This window comes from Engystomops pustulosus, chromosome 6 (assembly GCF_040894005.1).
Source record: "Engystomops pustulosus chromosome 6, aEngPut4.maternal, whole genome shotgun sequence".
In the NCBI taxonomy this organism is placed as follows: Eukaryota; Metazoa; Chordata; class Amphibia; order Anura; family Leptodactylidae; genus Engystomops; species Engystomops pustulosus.
In genome coordinates, this window is record NC_092416.1 from 164,732,606 (window position 1) to 164,751,845 (window position 19,240).

Consider the following 19,240-nt stretch of genomic DNA (forward strand, 5'->3'; position numbering starts at 1 on the left):
GTCCTGGCATGTATACCTTATTCATGACTTTTCTTGCATTGTGCCCAGGGTTGGTCGCTGGACTTTGGCACATTTAGTGCTTTTTAATTGTTTTTATATTTTTGCATTTTGGATTTAAAGGAAACCTACCACCACAAATCTACCTATAAAGGTAGATTGGGTGGTAGGTGCATCAATGGGACGTGAGGATAGCCCTTTTAAGGGCTAATCCTCACGTCCCCTCACTTTTTGGGTAACTTTTATTCCACATATATTTAAATTTACTTATGCGGCTACCGGGGCGTGGAGTAGCCGCATACGAGATTACATGAGGCGGCTACTCCACGCCCCGGTACCCACTTTACCCCTCCTACTCACCCATCTTCGGCGCGCAGCTCCGCGTAGCTGCGCGCCCTCGTCCGGCGACCCTGCCGTCTGCGCATGCGCAGAAGAGCCGGCCCGCGCCTGTTTCGGAGCAGTGACCGCGCAGGCGCGGGCCTGCTCTTCTGCGCATGCGCAGACGGCAGGGTCGCCGGACGAGGGCGCGCAGCTACGCGGAGCTGCGCGCCGAAGATGGGTGAGTAGGAGGGGTAAAGTGGGTACCGGGGCGTGGAGTAGCCGCCTCATGTAATCTCGTATGCGGCTACTCCACGCCCCGGTAGCCGCATAAGTAAATTTAAATATATGTGGAATAAAAGTTACCCAAAAAGTGAGGGGACGTGAGGATTAGCCCTTAAAAGGGCTATCCTCACTTCCCATTGATGCACCTACCACCCAATCTACCTTTATAGGTAGATTTGTGGTGGTAGGTGCCCTTTAATAAAGATTGTTGTACCATTGATATACATCCTGTCTTGCTTTTGTGGTTCATTACCTTTATTTGGGATGTTTACATGTCTGGGCTCCTTCTGCCCAGCTATTTTTTCATAGACCCGTTTTTGTTTAACCAAAGTATGAAAAAGTTATTAGCGTCAGAAGATGGCAAAAAATTTCTTTTCTTTTTTGTACACATTCGTTTAATTTTTGAAAACGTATAAAAACACAATAAAACCTTAATAAATTTGGTATCACCGCGATTGCACCGAACCAAAGAATAAAGCTGACGTGTTATTTTGAGTGCACAGTCAAATTCGAAAAAACTGAGCCCACAAAAACGTGACGCATGTGCCTTTTTTTAAAAATGTTTCGACATTTGGAATTTTTTTCAGCTTCGCAGTACACGGCATGTTAAAATAAATAACATTACGGGAAAGTAAAATTTGTTACGCACAAAATAAGCCCTCAGACAGGTCTGTACACGTAAAAATGAAAAAGTTATGGATTTTTGAAGTTGGAGAGCGAGAAATGAGCGGAAAAACCCTGCGTTCTTAAGAGGTTAAGTTTGGGCAGTGTCTCCTGACTCTTTGACGCCAACATATAAGAAGGATTAGGAAAGACCTCATCCCCTGTTGTTTGGGGGGGGGGGGGTTTCAGGAGAAATTATTCTTACTTTTTTTTTTTTTTTTGTTATAATTGAGTAATATATGAAATTTAAGAAAAATGTAATCTCTCCCAGAATGTTAGTCTTCTGTTTTTCACTTGTATATAATCAGCCTCTCCTCACAGCACCATGATAGAAGGCAAGCCCCTCCCCTTTATGGTCTGACGGCCTTAATTAGGATCGGTAGGACATTGTCCGGTCATTTCGGGAACCCTAAACCAATTACAGGTCTGAATGGATGAGACCTGTCCGTGGGTTCAAAAAAACAAAAGTTTCTTTGACTCACATCTGAAGATCTCAGCACCACTTCTCATGAAGCCCAGATAATACCAAACCGGCACTGTACATGCACCGTACTTGCGTCTCTAGCGCAGTGCAGTCAGCTTTTACTTTGCCGTATTCATTTGCCAGCAGGCGCTGAAAGTTCTGGGATGAGTGTGTTTTATGTTTTTTTTCACAGATAAAACTGGACAGGGCAGTTTGGGACACTATACCACCATTCCATAAAGACCTGAGGGTGGTTTAGTGTCCCGAATAGCCCAGACAGTTTCCCCTTAAAGGGTTTTTCATGAATATAGAAACCTCTAAGGGGAAGGTTAAGAAACAACACTAACACCACTATGGCTCCTGTGTCCTGTTGGGAACAACTGGTTTCGGACCCTGTGCCAGTACAAAAGTGCTTCTAGGACCCCTGTCATCAAATAATTGACCTGCTCTGACTAAGGAGGTCACATAGGTCCACAGGAAGTGCAGTCCCCTGGTCAGAGAAATCCAGCCATCGGACCTGTGACCCACTCCCTCTAGAACTCCTGGTTGGGTGTAGGCCCAAAAAGTACATTAGAAATATGGGTACAGGAACTGGGATAAGCAGGGCCAGATTAAGGGTCTCAGTGGTATGGAGCACCTCATTTAGGATGGGGCCCCCCCAGCTCGGCAGCCAAAGCGGGCCCCCTCCCACAACAATATATGTAAAAAGATATAACATAGTTACACAGTTCCAAAGCTCTAGAGATATTAGAAACAATGGTATCTTTAGTTTTAGATAAATTCCTACTTACTAAACCATTTCCAATTTTGTTCCATGACAAACTAAAAAATACTCCCGCCATATTATTACTGAATAATCATAAGACAAAACTGTTACCAAATAAAAGGACCATAAGACCAATATTCCAAACAATAGCGCTACAATTTACAAATGATCCCTCGAAACTGACCCATAGGATTACCACAACATGACCGGTATTACCAATAATTTACCAACTATAAACTCCATTTACTGATGATCTTTACCGCCATATTGTTATAATACAAACATCACCGAGCAAAGGGCAATATCACTAATGACACCTCTGTACTAGGCCCAAATAATAACATTACATCAGGATTATCACCACTACATAATGACTGGATAATACTGCAATACTATATGATAACCTACACACAGACCAGTATATACCACCATATAGTGACCATATAGTAGTATATACCAGTCCTGCACAGAGGCTGCAGTGTCATCCAATGACTTACAGGTGACGTCCCTGATGTTGTCTCCTCCCTTCTGTCTGATCTTCCAGGAGACTTCTTCCATCCATGACTCTCTGCGGGTTTATAAAACAGATATGGTTGGCATCGTCCCATATTCTCCTCACACCACCTGACCCTCACACCACAACTGACCATATTGTACCCCCACATTTATCATATATACCCCTCATACCACAACTGACCACACTGTGCCCCCACATTTATCATATATATCCCTACAGCTGACCACACTGTACCCCCACATATATCATATATACCCCTCACACCACAACTGACCACACTGTGCCCCCACATATATCATATATACCCCTCACACCACAACTGACCACACTGTGCCCCCACATATATCATATATACCCCTCACACCACAACTGACCACACTGTGCCCCCACATATCATATATACCCCTCACACCACAACTGACCACACTGTACCCCCACATATATCATATATACCCCTCACACCACAACTGACCACACTGTACCCCCGCATATATCATATATACCCCTCACACCACAACTGACCACACTGTGCCCCCACATATATCATATATACCCCTCACACCACAACTGACCACACTGTGCCCCCACATATCATATATACCCCTCACACCACAACTGACCACACTGTGCCCCCACATATCATATATACCCCTCACACCACAACTGACCACACTGCGCCCCCACATATATCATATATACTCCTCACACACAACTGACCACACTGTGCCCCCACATATATCATGTATACCCCTCACACAACTGACCACACTGTGCCCCCACATATATCATGTATACCCCTCACACCACAACTGACCACACTGTGCCCCCACATATATCATATATACCCCTCACACCACAACTGACCACACTGTGCCCCCACATATATCATATATACTCCTCACACACCACAACTGACCTCACTGTGCCCCCACATATATCATATATACTCCTCACACACAACTGACCACACTGTGCCCCCACATATATCATATATACCCCTCACACCACAACTGACCACACTGTGCCCCCACATATATCATATATACCCCTCACACCACAACTGACCACACTGTACTCCCACACATATCATATATACCCCTCACACCACAACTGACCACACTGTGCCCCCACATATATCATATATACCCCTCACACCACAACTGACTACACTGTGCCCCCACATATCATATATACCCCTCACACCACAACTGACCACACTGTGCCCCCACATATCATATATACCCCTCACACCACAACTGACCACACTGCGCCCCCACATATATCATATATACCCCTCACACTACAACTGACCACACTGTGCCCCACATATATCATGTATACCCCTCACACAACTGACCACACTTTGCCCCCACATATATCATGTATACCCCTCACACCACAACTGACCACACTGTGCCCCCACATATATCATATATACCCCTCACACCACAACTGACCACACTGTGCCCCCACATATATCATATATACTCCTCACACACCACAACTGACCTCACTGTGCCCCCACATATATCATATATACTCCTCACACACAACTGACCACACTGTGTCCCCACATATATCATGTATACCCCTAACACAACAGACCACACTGTACTCTTACATATATCATATATATCCCTCACCCCACAACTGACCACACTGTACCTGCCCCACACTGTGAAACTAAAAATACCACAGTTACTCACAGTATAATGTCACCTGGATAACAGAAATATGCCCCCCCAAAATATACCCCATAATAAAACCTCTGTGTCCCCTGCATATATTACTATACTACAGACCCTGAGTAATACTGTACCCCTAATTATATGTGTCACCCACCAATTACCCAAAATTTGGTTTCCCCATGACTTCATTTATATATTGCCCCGTTTAATTAATTAATTTACCTATTTATGGCCCTTTCTAATATACTGGGGTGCCACATGAATTTTAGAGGCTGGCCTCTAATATACTGTCCCCCCATTTAGTTATATGATATACTGCTCCCACCCCCACCCGACCCTATGAACTATTTTACATGCTAGGCCTCACCCCCAATAAACTTCATACACTGGCTTCCTCTGTAAATTATTTTATATTCTGTACACTTCACTCTTTGGTTCAGTATGATCACAAGGAAACTAAATTTATACAGGTTTTATTGAGTTTTAATACATTTTAAAAAATTAAAACCTCATCACGAAAAAAAAGAGGTTTTGTCTTCTTCTGACGCTAATAACTTTTTCATAGCATATATACTCGAGTATATGCCGCGTTTTTCAGCACAAAAAATGTGCTAAAAACTTCAAACTTATACTGAAGTGAAGAGAAAAAAGAAAGTCAAAACTCACCTTTCCTGCGGCCCCACAGGTCTTCTCTTCTTCCATCGGCAGCGGCAGATCTGTACACGCTGCCGACGGAACAAGAGAAGACCTGCTGGGGCGCAGGAAAGGTGAGTTTTGACTTTCTTTTGCTACCAGGGGCAGGAGCTGGCTATATTCAGGGGCAGGAGCTGGCTATATACGGGGGCAGGAGCTGGCTATATACGGGGGCAGGAGCTGGCTATATACGGGGGCAGGAGCTGGCTATATTCAGGGGCAGGAGCTGGCTATATTCAGGGGCAGGAGCTGGCTATATACGGGGGCAGGAGCTGGCTATATACGGGGGCAGGAGCTGGCTATATACGGGGGCAGGAGCTGGCTATATACGGGGGCAGGAGCTGGCTATATACGGGGGCAGGAGCTGGCTATATACGGGGGCAGCAGCTGGCTATATACAGGGGCAGCAGCTGGCTATATACAGGGGCAGGAGCTGGCTATATTCAGGGGCAGGAGCTGGCTATATTCAGGGGCAGGAGCTGGCTATATACGGGGGCAGGAGCTGGCTATATACGGGGGCAGCAGCTGGCTATATACAGGGGCAGCAGCTGGCTATATACAGGGGCAGAAGCTGGCTATATACAGGAGCAGGAGCTGGCTATATACGTGGGCAGGAGCTGGCTATATTCAGGGGCAGGAGCTGGCTATATACGGGGGCAGGAGCTGGCTATATACGGGGGCAGCAGCTGGCTATATACAGGGGCAGCAGCTGGCTATATACAGGGGCAGAAGCTGGCTATATACAGGAGCAGGAGCTGGCTATATACGTGGGCAGGAGCTGGCTATATACGGGGGCAGCAGCTGGCTATATACAGGGGCAGCAGCTGGCTATATACAGGGGCAGAAGCTGGCTATATACAGGAGCAGGAGCTGGCTATATACGTGGGCAGGAGCTGGCTATATACAAGGGCAGGAGCTGGCTATATACGTGGGAAGGATATATTGGGGCAGGAGCTGGCTATATACGGGGGCAGGGGTAGGCTGTATCATGGGCAGGTGCTGGGTATATTTGGGAACTGGCTGGCTATATAGGGGCTGGAGGGAGGCTATATACAGGTGCAGGAGGAGAGCTATATCAGGGGCAGGTGCTGGCTATATAAGGGTTGCCTTATACTTGAGTATATAAGGTACTGAGATGCGTGAGGAGTTATTTTTTGGCGGGATGAGCCGACGTTTTCATTGCTACTATTTTGAGGACTGTGAGACCTTTTGATCAGTTTTTATCACATTTTTTATGTCATGTAAAATGGTGTAAAAGTTGCATTTCGGACATTTGGGCGCTATTTTCCGTGGTTCAACACCAGCAATAACCATTTTTACATTTTGATAGATCAGATATTTTGAGATGCGGCGATACCTAACGTGTTCGTGATTTTTACTGTTTAATAAATTAGTATCAGTTCTAGGGAAAGGGGGTGATTTATTTTTTTTACTATTTTTTTAGAGTACTTTAACCCTAGATGGTCTGATTGTTCCTACCATATTCTGCAATACTATGGTATTGCAGTATATGGAATTTTTACACAGTTTTCATTACAATGAGCCACTGGCACATTGTAACGAAACTGCAGATGCCATGTAGTCTTGACAAAGACCCAAGGCTGTCATGGCAACCGATCGCTGCCCCCCCCCCATGACGTCCCAGGGAGTGAGTAACGATCAGAACAAAGATGGCGGCGCCAATGTGCCACCGTCCTTTAAATGTTGGCGGCAGCATCAGAAGGGTTAATACCCGCGGTCGGTGCTAGCACCAATCGCGGGTATTAGTGGTGGGCGTTTGCAGCAAACCCCACCTCTGTATTAAGAGGGCTCAACTCGTGAGCCCTCTTCATACAGGTCCCGCACCTCTGCTCTGTACATGTAAGCCTCAGAGCGTTGGAGAGTTAATATTGTACCCCCCAAACACACACAATTTACTATGCCCCCCCCCCATAATTAACTATTTGATATGCTGCCCCCCCCATAATTAACTATTTAATATGCTGTCCCCCATAGTTAACTATTTAATATGCTGCCCCCCTATGATTAACTATTAAATATGCTGCCCCCTATGATTAACTATTTAATATGCTGCCCCCTATGATTAACTAATTAATATGCTGCCCCCCCACAATTAACTATTTAATATGATGCCCCCCATAGTTAACTATTTAATATGCTGCCCCCCATAGTTAACTATTTAATATGCTGCCCCCCTATGATTAACTATTTAATATGCTGTCCCCCATAATTAACTAATTAATTTGCTGCTCCCCCACAGTTAACTTTTTGATATGATGCCCACCCCCAATTAATTATTTTAAATATCCTGACCCACACCATCTTTGAGTGGTGTTTGATTTAAAAAAAAAACAAAAAACCTTATACTCACCTCGAGTCCCGCGTCTTCTATCTTCTTGCCGCGGGAGGACAGGAAGGGGTGCGCGGCCGCGTGATGACGTCATCACGCGGCCGCGCATCCTAGTTCCTGGAGAGATGTGCGCCGGGGTTGTTCTTCCGGCCACATCGCTCCAGTAATAGTGCTCGAGCGGCCGGAAACGGCCGCATAGAGCACTATACAGGGACGCGCAGGAGCTTACGGTCCGGACTGACCGAAGCCCCTGCCCGACTGCCGAGGCGAGTGTCGGGGCCCGGCGGGGCCCCAACAGTAGCATGAACATCGGCGCTATTGGAGCGCCATGCCGGGGGCCCCCAACCAATAAAGCCGGATCCGGGGGCCCGGCGCTAGCGCTCCAATAGCGCCAATGATGATCCGGCTCTGGGGATAAGCATGTGTTTATTCATGGAACATCCCTTAGACTACTGTAAGACATTCAGCGCAAACTAAACTCGGAACTTATTTGTAGTCTGTTACTATGCAGGCAGATAAAAGTAGAGACAAAACTGGAGATTGTGTCCCACAAAATTCTGGTGCAGAATTTGTGGTGTACGCCTGTTAAACTGAGTGCCTCAGAAAAAAACTGGTGCACTCAGTTTAAAGGGCATCTACTACCAGGATGAAGGACTGTATGCAAATGAGCCTGAGGGGCTCCAGACTCTATAGGTGTTAATGGAACCTGAAGCCATTCAAGCTCATTTGCAAACAGTCCTTCATCCTGGTGGTAGATGTCCTTTTAAGCACTGTGGCCGCCTGCAGGTGGTGCCGGATCCATGAAAATCGTGCTCTGCTCATGAATCTGGCGCACTCTGCTGGATAGTGAAGCAAACTCCACTACTTAAAAAAAAAATGTGGCCTCCGAAAAGGAAGTGGCTTTATTTTTAGAAGCATTGTGGCAAGTAGAGAAAAATGAACTTTTATAATACAAGACAGTCTCTGTGTCCGAATGTCACTTTGTCTATGGGGAGATTTATCAGAAGTGTCTGAGAGCAGAACTGCTCCAGGTACACATGGCAACCAATCAGAGCTCATGTTACATTTCCCCACAGCTGTTTTTAAAATTACAGCTGATCTCTGATTGGTTACCCCCTAGCTCTGCATAAGTGTCTTATACTCATTACCTATAGTAATAGTATAGTAGTACCTATAGTAACCAATCACAGCTCACAGCACATATTAATGGCCTGTGGCAAAACAACAACCAATCAAAGCTCAGAGCACATATTAAGAATAGCTCAGAATAGCAACCAATCACAGCTCAGCTTCCAACTGCCACAGCAGCAGCATCAATAGACAATAGCTCTTGTATATGGGGGTTAATTTAGTGGATTTTGGAAAGCGGGGGGGGGGGGGGGGGGGATTTTGGCTCAGAACCGAGTCTATGACTTTCCCTGAGTCACAGGGAGCGGCTGTACAAATTTTGGTGACTGCAAAGTCGACGGAACAGATTCCTTTAGTGGACACACATACATACACACATACATTACACATACACTCAGCTTTATATATTAGATATACATATGAATTTCCTTGTAATGGTTTGTGTCCAAGACTTGCAGGACACAACCCGCTGTACCTGTGCTCTCCTCAGGGCCTCCCTCTGGCCTCATAATGGTGTTCTCCAGTCCCCCTTCGGACCAGCTGTCGCGTGTTCCTATCTCCTTGGAGCTACATCCGGTGTCCCCTTGGCTCAGCCATCTCCACCATCAGGAGCTCTGTGAAGAACAAGGAGATCGCTGGCCCATTGCCCTCTGAGGAGGTGGGTCTTGTGGCACAGAGGGTGCATACCCCTTGCATCATGACAACAGTCTATGAGGATGAGGGGGTTATTTTGGTTCTGGTACTATATCTATGCATTAAAAATAATAATAGTTCCTTTATTTGTATAGCGCACACAGATTATGCAGCGCTACAGTACACAGAGCTTGCCAAATCGGTCCCTAATGGGGCAGTAGTCGGTGCTCTGGTGCTGTATCAATGTACCAAGATTTTTTGGTGACTTCCACGTTGAATACTTTAGTTTTGTTGTTCATGTTTATGCAGCTAGTTACTGCTTTTATGCACTAAACACCAGATCATTTATAACAACCCTGGCATTGCTCCACTCCACAGTCCACAGAAAATGATTGCAATTCCACACGTTTTGTCATTCACAGGTTTATTTCCTTTCTGTGTAACAATACAATGAAATAGAGAAATGAATGGCAATGTAGGGCCCAGTGTCAGAGAGATCAGTTTATATCCTAGGTCATGGGTCTTTCAGCTGGAGAAACATTGTGAAGAAGCCCCTAGAAATGGATGGGAACAAAACACTGAGACTGACTTGAGGTTAGGAGGAGGCTGATTCCAAATGCAACACCCCTGCTGATGTATAGGCAAGGGAGTGCTTGCTAATGAGGCCCTCTACCTATACAACCCCTCTAGTGAGTCTGATCAGCTCATAAGGAGAATGCCATAGGTCTTCGGGCACTCAGCAGGAGTAGATTCTGCCTGAACAGGCAAGGGTTTAATCTGTATGTAATTCTTTTTATCCAATGATCTTCCAATCTGTAAGATGGAGTGTGATTGGAGAGTGAGCACCACCTGACCAGGGAGTAACAAAACCCCTGGAGAGAAAGTGACAAGAGCTCTTGGAACCGAGCTCCTGACTGAGGAGCATCACCTTAGAGCACAAGCTCTTGCTACAGGACTTGTAGGCCTCAGCTATCAATATAGAACACACTGAGAGAAGGAGACAGTGTCAGTGCACCACTAGCACGGACACACAGAGAACTCAGGACAAAGCTGCAGCTTCCATACCTGGACACAGCTACATCCCAGCCTGCATCTACTACCAGGCTGGTGAACTACTCCTGAGGATTACTCTCCATGACCACTCCAGTAATCCGGACTTCTCCAATAATCCGGCATCTGTTCTGAAATCGTTTGGCCCGTAGCCTGCAGTTGTTCCAATAAAGAACTGTGAGTTACTTTTGCACAACGTTGCTTCCATCTGTACCTTCACGGGCTCCCCCATCCATTACCCAGGGACTCATACTACAGACACCAACGGGGTTGCCCTAGGGCAGTGATGGCGAACCTATGGCACGCGTGCCAGAGAGGGCACGCAGAGCCCTCTCTGCTGGCACGCGTACCTTCTCCCCAGCCTCATCAATGATACCTACCCCTGCCGGGTCCCAGCACTCTGTTGACCGCTCGACCCCGGCTACCGCTGCCTGCTCGTTCGCGCCTGGCCCACCCTGCTGCCTGCAGAGTCGCGGGGTCCCGATGCCTGCTTGTCCCCGCCCTGCTGCCTGCAGAGTCGCGGGGTCCTGATGCCTGCGGGGTCCCGGTGCCCGCTGCCTGCGGGGTCCCGGTGCCCGATGCCTGCGGGGTCCCGGTGCCCCATGCCTCCTGCCTGCTCCTGTGCTCCGACGTCACTGCTCCTGTGCTCCGAGTCGCGGGGTCCTGATGCCTGCGGGGTCCCGGTGCCCACTGCCTGCGGGGTCCCGGTGCCCGCTGCCTGCGGGGTCCCGGTGCCCGCTGCCGGCGGGGTCCCGGTGCCCGCTGCCGGCGGGGTCCCGGTGCCCGCTGCCGGCGGGGTCCCGGTGCCCGCTGCCTGCGGGGTCCCGGTGCCCGCTGCCTGCGGGGTCCCGGTGCCCGCTGCCTGCGGGGTCCCGGTGCCTGACGTTTCCGCGGCTGCTGCACTTAGTAAGGCCCTCTATGTGTGTCTGTCTATGCTGGTGTGAGTGTATTGGAGTGTGTGCTGTGTGAGTGTAGTGGTGTGGAGTGTGTGCTGTGAGTGTAGTGGAGTGGAGTGTGTGCTGTGTGAGTGTAGTGGAGTGTGTGCTGTGTGAGTGTAGTGGAGTGGAGTGTGTGCTGTGTGAGTGTAGTGGAGTGTGTGCTGTGTGAGAGTAGTGGAGTGTGTGCTGTGTGAGTGTAGTGGAGTGGAGTGTGTGCTGTGTGAGTGTAGTGGAGTGTGCGCAGTGTGAGTGGAGTGTGAGTGTAGTGGAGTGTGCGCAGTGTGAGTGGAGTGTGAGCGGAGTGGAGAGTGCGCAGTGTGAGCAGAGTGGAGTGTGAGTGGAGTGTGTGCTGTGTGAGTGGAGTGGAGTGTGCGCAGTGTGAGTGGAGTGTGAGCGGAGTGGAGTGTGCGCAGTGTGAGCAGAGTGGAGTGTGAGTGGAGTGGAGTGTGCGCAGTGTGAGCAGAGTGGAGTGGAGTGTGCGCAGTGTGAGTGGAGTGAGAGGAGTGGAGTGTGCGCAGTGTGAGCGGAGTGGAGTGTGAGTGGAGTGGAGTGTGCGCAGTGTGAGTGGAGTGTGCGCAGTGTGAGTGGAGTGTGCGCAGTGTGAGTGGAGTGTGCGCAGTGTGAGTGGAGTGTGCGCAGTGTGAGTGGAGTGTGCGCAGTGTGAGTGGAGTGTGCGCAGTGTGAGTGGAGTGCTGTGTGTGCAGTGTGAGTGGAGTGGAGTGTGAGTGGAGTGGAGTGTGCGCAGTGTGAGTGGAGTGTGCGCAGTGTGAGTGGAGTGTGCGCAGTGTGAGTGGAGTGTGCGCAGTGTGAGTGGAGTGCTGTGTGTGCAGTGTGAGCGTAGTGTGCGCGGCGTATTACCAAAATTTTCATACTCCTCCTCGGGTAAAAATACTCCTCAAAAATGGTGAGAGGAGTATTATTACCCTTCTGGGAAAATGTTAGTGCGACCTCTGATAATGGTCTTTTATGCTATTTATGTGGTTGTAATGGTGGCGTCATGATGTCACAGTGTTATTTGTCTCATGTATAGTGGTATTGTGGCGCTATTGGACTAAACTGCTATGTTGGCACCTTGCACTAGAAAAGTCGCCTTTGGTTTGCAGTTTGGGCACTCGGTCTCTTAAAGGTTCGCCATCACTGCCCTAGGGAGATTCAGTACATCAGCCTCTGCCTCTAAACATTTTCTTGCAACACCACCTGCTGGAGACCTGCCAGGCTGTAGGACAGCCCTACGGTCCACATACCAAGCACCGTGACCACAGCGTGCACAAGGCCTCAACAGCCAGTCACTCCAGGCCCCAAGAAAAAGGCCAGGCCCCGGTGGAGGATGTTGCACAAACAAAGGAAATACACTGCTCAAAAAAATAAAGTTAAGACTTAAAGAGGACATATCAGGTGAATAAACCATGTTAGCTTCTCATACTAAAGTAAGAAGCTCCCTAGCCCTCCCCCAATTAGAGCATTGTTAAATCTCCAGCTTTATCAGAAAATACAGATAAGTTAGGAAACAATCCACTACACAGCATTGTTGGACACTACATTGTTGGACCCAGCTTACAGCGGTCCGGCATATTCATGAGAGGACCACCCAAGTCGCCTCCCTCTTCAGCTTCTCTTCAGGGGCGCCACTCGCATAACATATTCCAGCGGCGACTACCAGGCATCAAATAAATTTGATTTCCATTTATGAATTTTTTTGTGATTTTGTTGTCAGCACATTCAACTTTGTACAGAACAAAGTATTCAATTAGAATATTTCATTCCATTCAGATCTAGGATGTGTTATTTTAGTGTTCCCTCAAGGCCAAACTAGTTCATCAAATTGCAATACAACATTTGGCTACTTATCTCTTTCTTGATGGGATATATATCCAAGCGCCAGTTTGCTGTAGACAGTTTGTAGCTTCACTTAAGTCCTGCACTCCAGATTTTTCTCGGGCTCTCACACGCGGACGCCGAATGCCCCAGAACCTCCAGATGCAGCACAAACAGAAGAGCTTCACATCCACTCACAGGATCATTCCCCAGTTCTCATGTTTACTTTATTCCATTGTATCCTTATTGACACCGCAGCAGAAAAATCTCCTGGTGGGGTCACTTCTACCATTATCTCTATTAGGCATTACAGAGCAGGAGTATAGGAGGTCATCCACAGACTTGTACTTACCTGGAGGGTCTTCTGCTCTCCTCGCTGCTGCCTCACTTTTCTTGTTTGCTGCTGTAAAAAGACAGAATTTAATAACAATACATTTATTACATTGGAAACAATGTATTGTTACATCTCCTGAGGCATTGGGGGATCCAACAGCGACGTCTGTTCCTAATGAGGAATAGAAAAGAAAACACATAAGTTCTGTGTGATAAGAGGATAAGGATAAGATGTTGTCCTGTGCCTTGCCTTACCGATATCGTGATGAAATCAGTTTATATATCCATAATGTTACATTTGGAGTCTGCACTCACCTCCTTGCATCAACTTCTGCTCCTTTTACTTCTAGGTCTTTAAACTCTTCCGGTGCTTTGCTGGCAACCTCCAGTCCTGACTCCACCACCTCCTCCTCCACTCTGAAAACAGCCTCCACTCCGTGCTCTAGCACATTCTCTTCCTTCTCCACCACTCTGACATCCTCCACTCTTGGGTCCACCACCACCTCCTCCTCTGCGGCTTTGATGATATCTTCCAGTATCTGCTCCATATCCTCCTCCTCCGCAACTCTGATTACATCCTTCAATATCTGCCTAAGCGACACCTCCTCCTCCACTCTGATGACATTTTCCCCTTTCTGCTCCACCACCTCCTCCTCCTCTGCGGCTCTGATGACTTCTTCTAATATCCACTCAACCTCCTCCCCCTCCTCCTCCACGACTGTGATGGCATCCTCCAATATCCGCTTCAGCAAATCCTCCTTTTTCTATGGTTCTCTGATGAAATCCTCCAATGTCCGCTCCATCTCCTCCTCCGCTCTGATGACACTGTCCCCTATCCACTGAACCACCACCTCCTCCACTCTGGTGACACTGTCCGCTATCCACTGAACCACCACCTCCTTCGCTTTGATGACTCACTCACAGGCTCCTCCCCCAATTCTCATCTTTGCTTTATCCCATTGTATCTCTACTTACACTACAGCAGAAAAATCGGAGGACAGACCGGAGGGGCAGACCACCACTGTTCTAACATTTTCCACTCCTGGGTCCACCACCTCCTCCTCCTCTGCTGGTCTGATGATGTCTTCCAGTATCTGCTCCACATCCTCCTCCCCCTCCTCCTTCGCAACTCTAATCACATCCTCCAATATCTGCCGCAGCAACTCCTCCTCCCCTCTCATGACATCCTCCCCTTTCTGTTCCACCACCTCCTCCTCCTCTGCCTCTCTGATGACTTCCTCTAATATACGCTCAACCTCCTCCTCCGCGACTCTTATGGCATCCTCCAATATCTGCTTCAGCAACTCCACCTTTTTCTTCAGCTCTCTGATGAAATTCTCCGCTATCTGCTCCATCACCTCCTCCGCTCTGATGACACTATCCACTATCTGCTGCACCACCACCTCCTCTGCTCTGATGACACTATCCACTATCTGCTGCACCACCACCTCCTCTGCTCTGATGACACTATCCACTATCTGCTGCACCACCACCTCCTCTGCTCTGACAGCCACCATCTCCTCCTCCTCTGTAGCTCTGATGATATGTGCAGACTGATAACCCTAGAAATCATAATGCAGTGAGCTCCCCCTAGTAACAGCTGCAAAAGTAAAGCATTTCTCACTTATTCTTCACATCTTCTGAGGAATTTGGGGATCCACCAGCGACGTCTGTTCCTAATGAGGATAAGGATAAGATATTATCCTGTGCCTTGTCCTACAGACATTGTGATGAAATCATTTTATATATCCAGAATTTGACCTTTGGAGTTGTCTCCCATGAGCTGCTCTGGGTGTCACCCTGATATAAGAAAAACTTCTCCTCCTTATCCTCCAAAAATTTCCCCTGGTTGGACAGTGCATTAGCTGACTACTGATCCAGTGGCCCATCCTCCAAGCCATGTATGGCAGCCCATCCTGCAAGCTATGTGTGGACTAGACTGACACCCATTGAAGCAGTGCAGCAATGAGCACAGGTTCCTCATGGTGGCCCAGCTGTTGGTGGAGAAGTGCTGCCGGTCACAACTTCATCTCACTGTAGCTGGATATCCACAATAGCCAGCTTCTGCTGCTCACACACCCTTTCCAGCATAGGAAAAGTAGGATTCCACCTAGTTGGTACATCACATATGAAGAGGTGGATGGTCAAAACCTTTTGTGTATTATTAAACTTGAAAAAAATCACATAAGACAAATGAATGTATACATAAAGTCAGAAAATAAAAATGATGAGGTCTTGGTTAACTCCTTTGACTCATTTTAACTTGTTGGCCAAAATTCTACAATTAATAATGGGTCAAAGAAGTTTCAAGCTCGCAACCCTCGTCAAGGGGCCCCATCGATTGCGAGTCCCTACACTAAACTATCCAAAACAAAAAATAAGAAAATAATAAAAAAGCTAATCTAATAGTCGAGAGACTTAACATCCACTAATAGCATCCATCTGCAAGAGAACGACACCCTCCGTGGGAGGCAAACTTCTCATGGACAAAGTCCAGTTGCCCCTGGTTGTCAATGGAGAATGTTGCCCATGGCGATAGATACTGTTGGATGTTGTCCCTCCAGGTCTCCATCTGAAGCACCATTGCGGATCAGAACAAGGTTGTTAAGAATACTGCAGGCTTGCACTACCTTCTTAACATTTCTGGTGCTATCTGAATACAGGTTCCAGCAACCTTGGCTGCAGCAGCCGGAGGATCCTCTGCAGTGGCTGGCTCAGGAGGGGCAGCAGGAATAGATGTCGCTGGAACCCGGGTTGGAGCATCTCCAGATAAGGACTCGCCGGTGGTAACTCGAACACTAGAAGTCAGGTGCACTGCTAAAATCGTGGTGATAGAGACTGCGGCTGAGGACTGTACTCTAGTAATGGTGATAGGAGACCCGCTGTTGCTGGACACGGTCACCACCAGGTTCTCAGGTGATGCAGGACCTCTCCAGGGAATTACTGCTTCATGGACGACCACTGGTGTCTTGTCGTCCTGGCATGGCTCGTAGTTCCAGGCGACGTGGGTGCATTCCACTCAAGCAGCCCAAAAGAGTTCAAAATTGAAAAAACTCTTCTGGTCATGTCAGAGGATTTAATGGTGGCACAGGAGGGAGAATATGAGGAACAGGTGTCAGTCTAGTCCACACATGGCTTGCAGGATGAAACAGGGGAGCCTTTTGGAGGATAAGGAGGAGGATGAGGAGAAGATCGTGCAACATGTCCGGCAGGTCAAACCTCTTCACGGACTGGTGGGACACAAACACTCCCCAGCCAGTACCATCATAGCGGATGGAGCTGAACCCTCGGTGTTTGTCAAAGAAGGTTTACAGTGCTGGAGGAGTGGATCTCCATCACCCAGCCACCAGTAGTTGACTTGGTGGCAAGAAGCTTGGCATCCTCTAGTTCTCTCTCCCTCTGCCCTTGTATGCAGCGGAGGATGAGTTTCTGAAGGGCAGCAGCTCTTTCCTGCGGTGGTAAGCAGACATAGGCAGCAGGACAGCCCAACATCATTGCAGACGGGAACTCGACGTACACTTGAGGCAAGACTGCAGCAGGTGGTTCCTTTGGTGAAGGAGCGCTGGTAGCCACATCAAGTACGCCAGCTGCCTGAGATGGAACCGCGGCTGCCATGGGTGATCCAGACAGTGAGATCGCCTCGGGGTCTCTTGAAGAGGTATGTCAGCATATTGGGAAATGTCCATGGGCTTTGGTCGGTCAGCCCGTGGGTTGCCATCAGGATGGAGTGCTCTTACCCACGGTAAAAAAAATGTCATTCTCATTTTTACTTTATTCCATTGCATCTTCACTGACACCACAGCAGAAAAATTGGAGGAATCTGTAGGAGAAGGTTAAAAGAAGAAGAGAAGGGTAAATGTGACTGTGCTGACAGCAGGGACACATGAAGAGACCTAGACTGGCAGGAGGAGGCTGAGGTTACAGGGGGCTCCTGGTTGGGTCACTTCTACCATTATCTCTATTAGGCATTACAGAGCTGGAGTATAGGAGGTCATCCACAGACTTGTACTTACCTGGAGGGTCTTCTGCTCTCCTCGCTGCTGCCTCTCTTTTCTTGTTTGCTGCAGTAAAAAGACAGAATTTATAATCAATACATTTACTACATTGGAAACAATGTATAGGATGCTAGTGCCTATATACCCCCTAACCCCTGGAACACAGCTTGTTTCCATATCCCTGCCACCCCTAGGGGGAGCTCTCTGCAGACTGATATCCCTAGAAATCATAATGCAGTGAGCGCCCCCTAATGACAGTTCAAGATTAAAAGTAATACTTACTTGTTACATCTCCTGAGGCATTTGGGGATCCACCAGCGACGTCTGTTCCTAATGAGAAATAAAAAAGAAAACAAATCAGTTCCTTGTTATAAGAAGAAAAGGTTCTGTACAAAAAATATTGTCCTGTGCCTTGTCCCACAGACAATGTGTTGACATTGTTATATATATATTCATAATGTAACCTTTGGAGTCTGCACTCACCTCCTCCTCATGTCAACTTCTGCTCCTTTGACTTCTAGGATGTTCACTTCTTCCGCTGCTCTGCTTGGCTCCACCACCATTCTTGGTTCCATCTCCTCCGCTCTGATGACATCCTCTACTCCGTGCTCCTGCACATTCTCCTCCTCCTCCACTCTGTTGATATCCTCAACAAGGTGCTCCTGCACTTTCTCCTCCTCTTCTAGTGCTCTGTCATCCTCCATTCTTGGGTCCACCACATCCTCCTCCTCTGCCGCCCTGATGATGTCTTCCAGTAACTGCTCCACATCCTCCCCCTCCTCCTCCGCCACTCTGATGACATTCTCCAATATCTGCCTCAGCGACAGCTCCTCCTCCACTCTGATGACATCCTCCTCTTTCTGCTCCACCACCTCCTCCTCCTCTGCGGCTCTGATGACTTCTTCTAATATCTGATCAACCTCCACACCCTCCTCTTCTGCGACTCTGATGGCATCCTCTAATATTTGCTTCAGAAACTCCTCATTTTCCTGCGGCTCTCTGATGAAATCCTCCGCTGTCCGCTCCATCACCTCCTCCTCCTCCGCTCTGATGACACTGTCCACTATCCGCTCCGCCGCCACCTCCTCCGCTCTGATGGCTCTGTCTACTATGCGCTCCAGCACCACCTCCTCCTCCGCTCCGATGACATCTTCCACTGTTCGCTCCAACACCTCCAATTCCATCCTTTCCACCATGATGTCAACTTCCTCGTAACTAGAAGTAAAAGAGAAAATGAGTGTTACAGACGTGTTTTATGACTTCCAGAAATGTAGAAGATGAACATTAGACATTAGTGTACAAGAAATAATGGACAAACCCAAGAAGCTTTACCTCCACATTAACCCCAACACTGTAATCCAACTCTATCATCCATTGTAAAATCTTATGTACAGATCATAGGCCTCCTCCTAACTCAATGATTAAAGCTTGTAGGAATCCCACAGACAAGGGCTGCACAGGTCACCATCATGTCCTACTCTAAATGCCATCAGCAAGCTCAGGACATGAAGTTATTATACACCTCATCTACACTAAGACAACTCTGCCTGCAAAATACATATAATTGTGTCTCAACACAGGAACATTGTAGAGAAGATGTGATGCACC